We start from the raw sequence: 7,068 nt of genomic DNA on the forward strand, positions 1-7,068 counted from the left end.
TCTGATGCTGCTTGGCCTGCTGTGTTCATCCAGCTCTACACCATGTTATCTCAGATTCTCCAGCATCTGCCGTTCCTACTGTCTCTGATTAATTTAGGAGCAGTTCTGAGAACTTTCGCTCAAATCATTCCTAGGATGATGGACTTAGTCTGAAAGATTGAGCAGGTTTGTTTTTTACTCATTGGGGTTGAGAAGCATGAAAGGTGATCTGATTGAAATAGATAAGATTTGAGGTGATTAGGCAGACTGGATGCTGAAAGCCTATTTCCACTTGTGGGGGGGACTAGATCTCCCAGACATTAAGAGAAAAAATAATTCTGTTTGACTAAGAAGGCTCCCTTTTAATACAAGGGGTCATTATTCTGTGGAATTCTCTTCCCCAGTAGTTACATGAGGTTGGCTCTTAAAATTTATTCAAGGCTGCATTTGATAGATTCTTGGTAGACAAGAGAGTCAAGGATTATAAGGGGAAGACAGCAAAGTGGAGTTGAAGCCGCAACCAGGTCAGCCCTAATCTTATTGAATGGTAGGATGAGTAGGCCATTTGGCTCTATGTTGACCTGTTCCTGTCACTGGAGCAATCAGCCATTTGGCCAATGAATTCGTCCTGTCACCTAGCTGACACAATTTGTCCTGCTATCACGCATAGCTCTCCTTTCCCTGGTGCTATCTCATTTCAAAATCTCCAAATTCACTAGCCCCAAGAGTGGAAATCTGGTCATGCAGGAAAGCATCAGCTGTAATCTGCAAGAGGGCTTTTGTTCCTGATGGAGGAGTGGAGGTAGTCAATAAAAAGGCAGGGTTTCTGAAAGACTCCATTTCCTGGCCTTTTCTTTTGCTGCTGTAGGAATTGACCCTCAGGGAGCAGTCCAATACACCCACCAATAAAACCAAGCAAAATTTAAAAGGGCTTTGCACTGATTAGAAATCAGCCTGCACTCCACAGTGTCATCACATCTCACTATTCAGAAATCTTCCCTTGAGATCTCTCTAGGGTTGCTGCACAAAGTCTAGGAAGCTTTGCTGTGAAGATTTAAGTACAGATGGCACACCTGCCACAAAGTGACAGCATCTTAACTGCTGCCAGCACCCCAGGCCATTAAGCCACACAATAGTTAGATAAAGAGGGACTAGGAATCCTTTTTAGGTCAAGTACTCGGGAGTGATGACTCCATGAATCCCTACTGTGTGGAAGCAGGCCATTCGACCCATCAGGTCCACAGTGACCCTCCAAAGATCATTCCCCCCACCTCCAAACACTAACCCTGCATTTCCCAAGGGGAATGCACCTAACCTGCATATCTTTGGAGTGTGGGAGGAAACTGGAGCACCCAGAGGGAGTGTAAACTCCACACAGACGGTCGCCTGAGGGTGGAATCGAACCTGGGTCCCTGATGCTGTGAGACAGCAGTGCTAACCACTGAGCTACATGCTCCTGATGAGGGATTGTAAAGTGGCGAGCTCACTGAATGGGAAGTGTCAATGACTCCTTTACACCACAATAAACAGGTAACCGGGTAGATGTTGCAAATATCTCACTCCTGTACGGCACACCAAATACAACTCGAGCACTATCAGCTTCACAAGCATCAGCAATCTGGTTCTTGCCCTGTTCTGACACAAAAGCTGTCCTTTATGAAATGCAGACATCTAACCTCTCTGCAGAGGATCAGGTAGGGGAATGATGCCTTCTGTTGAATACCCTTTACTCTCTCTGCTGCCGCCTCCTCCCAGCAGCTTGTCCTGCAGTATAACTTCTCTGTTCGTTGTTTCTGTTATGTCCATAGAGTCATACAGCATGGAAACGGACCCTTCGGTCCAATTAGTCCACGCCAACCATGTTCCCAAACTGAACTAGTCCCACTTGCCTGCATTTGGCCCATATCCCTCCAGACCTTTCCTATTCATGCACTTATCCAAAAGACTTTTAAACATTGTAACTGTACCTGCATCCACCATTTCCTCTGGCAGAACATTCCACACACCAACCACACTTTGTGTTTAAAAAAAAGTTGCCTCATGTCTTCTTTAAATCTCTCCTCTCACCATAAAAGAATGCCCCGTAGTTTTGAACTCCCCCACCTCAGGGAAAAGACCTTTCCTAGTCACCTCATCTAAACCCCTCATGATTTTATAAACCTCCAAGAACATCCCTCAGTCTCCTACACTCCAGTGAAAAAATTCCCAGCCAATCCAGTCTTTTTTTTATAACTCAAACCCTCTATTCCCAACAACATCCTGGTAAATCTTTTCTGAACCCTCTCCAGTTTAATAATATCCTTCCCATAACAGGGCAACCAGAACTGCACACAATTCGCCAGAAGATGCCTCACCAATGCTCTGTACAACCTCAACATGACACCCCAACTCTTGTATTCAAAGGTCTGAACAATGAAGGCAAGCGTGCTAAAATGCCTCCTTAAATACCCCGTCTACCTATGATGCAAATTTCAAAGAATTATGTACCCGAGCCCCTAGGTGTCTCTTTTATTACCATTACCATTAACTGTATAAGTCCTGCTGTTGTTTGTTTTACCCAAGTACAGTAGCTTGTATTTTTCCAAATTAAACTTCATCTGCCACTCCTCAGCTCACTGACTGAATTGATCAAGAGTTCTATGTAATCTTAGATAACCTTTTTCACTGTATACTATACCACAAAATTTGGTGTCATCCACAAACTTACGAACCATGTCTCCTATATTCTTATTAGTCATTTATATAAATGACTTGGACAATAAGTGGACCCAGTACCAATCCCTATGGACCACCACTGACCACAGGCCTCCAATCCGAAAAATAGCCCTCTGCTGTCTCCTACAATAAAGCCAATTGGCAAGCTCACCCTGAGTCCCATGTGATGAAACTTTACTAATTAGTCTGCCATGTGGAACCTTATCAAAGGCTTTACTAAAGTCCAAGTAAACAATGTCCACCGCTCTGCTCTCGTCAATCTTTTTGATTGCTTCCTCAAAAAAACTGAATCACGTTTGTGAGACATGATTTCAGTGAGGATGAAAACGACTGCTGCATATCTGGGCACCTGGTTCAGCGACATCTGGAGTATTGTGTCCAGTTCTGGTCACCTCATTACAGGAAAGATGTGGAAGCGTTGGAAAAGATGCAGAGGAGATTTACCAGGATGTTGCCTGGAATGGAGGGAAGGTCTCACGAGGAAAGGTTGAGAGAGTTAGGGCATTTCTCTTTAGAACGACAAAGGATGAGAGGTGACTTGATAGAGGTGTACAAAATGATCAGAGGTATAGATAGAGTGGACAGCCAGAGACTTTTTCCTAGGGTGGAGGTAGCTATTACGAGGGGGCATAGTTTTAAAGTGAGTGGAGGTAGATATAGGGGAGACGTCAGAGTTAGGTCCTTTACTCAGATAGTGGTCGGGTCATGGAATGCATTGCCAGAGAGGGTAGTGGAGTCGGCCTCATTAGGGGCATTTAAGCGGCTATTAAATAGGCATATGGATGATAGTATAAGGTAGGGTTGGAGGTTAGATAGACCTTAGGATTAGGGTAAAAGTTTGGCACAACATCATGGGCCGAAGGGCCTGTACTGTGCTGTACTGTTCTATGTTCTATGTTTATTTATGACAAGTTTAGATATTGTTTCTTTGTTCACAAATTAGGGGCGAGAGTATGCTGTTCAGCCCCTGGAGTTTGCTCTATGATTTAATAAGACTGTCTGATGGTCAAGAATACTGGGGAACAAGGAGTAAACGAGGCTGAAAGGTTTTCTCTAACATTAAAAATATTTGAGGATTCTTTTCTTTAAAAGACAGTGGAAGCAGAGTTTCAAAGATTCAGGGGAATAAAATTCTCATCTCCGAGTCCCAGATTCACCCACAAGACAATGCATCCTTGCTATACCTACCTAGTCAAGATCTTTAAGTCATCTTTATTCTTCAAAACTCTGCAGGTTACAGGCCTAGCCTGTCCAACCTTAGCCCCATTACACAACCTATACATTCTAGGTATTATTCAGTAAACCTTCTCTGAACTGCTTCCAATGCATTAACATCCTTCTATAAGTACAGTGCCCAGTCCTATACACAGGACTCTAATAAGATTTCGCCAAAGTCATGTATAACTGAAGCATTATCTCACTGCGCTGGTATTCACTTCCCCTCATGATAAACCATAACGTTGTATTAGCTTTCCTGATTACTTGCTGTATACTAATATCTGTCATTCATACACTAGAACACCCAGATCCCTCTGTGTCTCCAACTTTGCAACCTCTCACCATTTAGATAATATGCTTCTCTTTTATTCTTCCTACCAAAATGACCAATTTCACACTTTCTCACATTATTTGATAATTATTATTTTCGCCATTTGTCAGATCTTTGCTCAGTCTCTTAGCCTGACTATATCCCTTTGTGGCCACAATATACAATACTCCTGATCTTGTCATCAACAAACGTGGCTGCCTTATCTTCAGTCTATTTGTTCCAGTTATTTATATAACTCGTTACAATTTCAGTTCTCAGCATGCACCCCTGTGGCACACCACTCATTATATCTTAACAACCAGAGAAGGGTGCCTACTCCCTGCTTCCTGTTGGCTAGCCAATCTTCATTCCATATCTGTGTTACACTCTTTAAAACAGACTTTTATTTTCCACTCTCCCCTTGGATGGACTGTATCAAATGTCTTTCTGGAAATGTAAGCAAAGTGCCACATTAATCATCTACCCTCTATCCTCAACACGAGTTAATCCAATACACTGCTTGCTGTCTTTGAGGAGGTAAATTGACATACAACATAAATGAAACCTGACGAAACTGATTGTCACATTATGAAGAAATGACTGAAGTATAGACAGGGAAATATTTGTTGATGCAGTTTGTGTAGATTTCCAGAAGGTGTTTCAGAAAGTTTCAGGTGCTTATAAAAGTTGAAGAACCTTCCAAACCCACAGCCACTTTCATCTCGAAGTAGAAGGGCAGCAGATACATGGGAGCACCACTACCTGCAAGTTCCCCTCCAAGCCCCTCACCATTCCTTCACTGTCACTGGGATAAAATCCTGCACTTCCCTCCCTAAGGGCATTGTAGGTCTACCTACAACCCATGTACTACAGCAGTTCAAATTTTCCTGAGTCTGAACTCTCACAAGAAAGAAAGATTTTTCGAGTCCTTTGAGATGTCTGTGGCTGTGAAAATTATTTCATTTAAAGTGTTGTCACAGTTGTGCAGAAAACGCAGTAGTTAATTTGAGCTCAACAGACTCCCATGAACAGTGACGTAATGAAGGTAAATGATCTGTTCATTGTGGTATTGATTGAGGAATAAATACTGACAAAGACACTGGCAAGAACTCCTATAAAGTAGTAGCCAAGGTAATGTTTGCATTCACATGAGCAGGCTCTGTTTAACATCTCATCTGTGAGACAGCACCTCCAACAATGCAGCACTCCCTCAGTACTGACCCTCCAACAGATTCTAACATGTGGCTAGAATCTCAGAGCATATTAACCTGCAGAGCATGATACTTTCCCCAACGAAAGACCTGTATTTGTACGGTTTAAATCTTTTCTCTATGAAGAGACAGGATGCCCTGGAGCTGCTCATACCTACCAGGAGTACAGTCACTGAGAATAGCCCAGCAACTGGGGCTGGGGGGGGAAGGGGAAGGGAAGGGCGACCCAGGACATGTGGAGCAGGGTTGATCTGACACTTGTTCAGTTTAAATGACTCCCTGGGACTGAGTATAAATATAGCTGCACTTCATCAAATCTTTAAACAAACAGCTTTATATGGTAAAGACAACACAGCTTGCTGTGAAGGGAGAGCTCGGGTAAAGATTTAATTCAAGTGGTGTTCTGAGAGGATTCTAAAAGAGCTTTCAGGGAAGCGGTCAGCTGGCATTAACCATTACAATCCATCAAACAGCCTAGATCACGTTTCTGCAGGAGTTAGAGAACTGAGGACTGACCTCTAGGGTCTCACCCTCTGGACTGATCCTGAGGCTTCAGGGAGTTGGCAAAAGTAGACTTGGAAAAGCAATTCCCCACTTGGGGGGAGAACAGGAAATAAACAGGATAAGGAATTCAAGAAAGAAATTTTCACGCAAAAGTGTTAGAATACAGAATTGAATACTACAAAGAGTGGTTCTAGTAAAAGGAATAGATGTCATTTAAACTGAAGTTAGATCTCTCTCCAAATCTTTCTTCCTAGCGGAGTTATTTTAATCTCATTGTCAGACAGTAGTGAATCTGTGGAATGTTTTATGCAGAGAGCTGTTGAGGTTTGGGTCATTCAGTGCATTCAAGACAGATGAACTTTTAATAAGGTAATCAAAGGCTACGGGGAAGAGGCAGGAAAATGGGGTTGAGAATGATCAGATCAGCCTCATTGATCTCATTGAATAGTGGAGCAGATTCAATGGGCAAGTGGCCTACCTCTGTTCCTATGTCTTATGTTGCAAAACTATAAATTCTTCTTATAGTCTGTGGAGTCTAAACACCAGCATGGAGCAGATGGACAAAGTGGTCTGTTTCTGTATTATAAAATGCAATCTGAAATACAGCACAAGCAGTACAAACTGAATCTACACACACGGATTGAAGTCAGTTTCCTTCAGTTCAGACTCCAAATCAGACAGTGGGCATGGGGAAGGCAAATTAGATATGGAGCAGGCACAGGCACACAATGTCAAATACTTTGCTTCTGTTTGTCATGGTGGTGGGCCTGGATTTGCCCCTTATCTGGCATCTCTCACTGAAAAACCAGATAAGGCTGCTTTCAGATCACACAGAGGTGAGTTGCTTTTCAAGAGCTTGAGGTACATGAAGTACTCAGCACTGATTTAGCTCATCCTTAAGAAGTGCTGGTAGTAGATCTCTTATGATGCAGCCATTTCTGAGAGGTCACTGTTCTCTGTGGAAGGATCAGAGAAAACTGGTAAGATCCCATTAATCAAGAGTTGATCCACCAATTTGAGCTATTTTTCCAATACTTCTGCTATTTAAGAAGATTGATAAGGCATGACCTGTCTGGCCCATCATGTCCTTGCTTCCTCCTGACTATCCCAATTGTATATTTGAAACAAAGG

The sequence above is a fragment of the Rhincodon typus genome, chromosome 17, assembly GCF_021869965.1.
Source record: "Rhincodon typus isolate 14 chromosome 17, sRhiTyp1.1, whole genome shotgun sequence".
NCBI lineage: Eukaryota > Metazoa > Chordata > Chondrichthyes > Orectolobiformes > Rhincodontidae > Rhincodon > Rhincodon typus.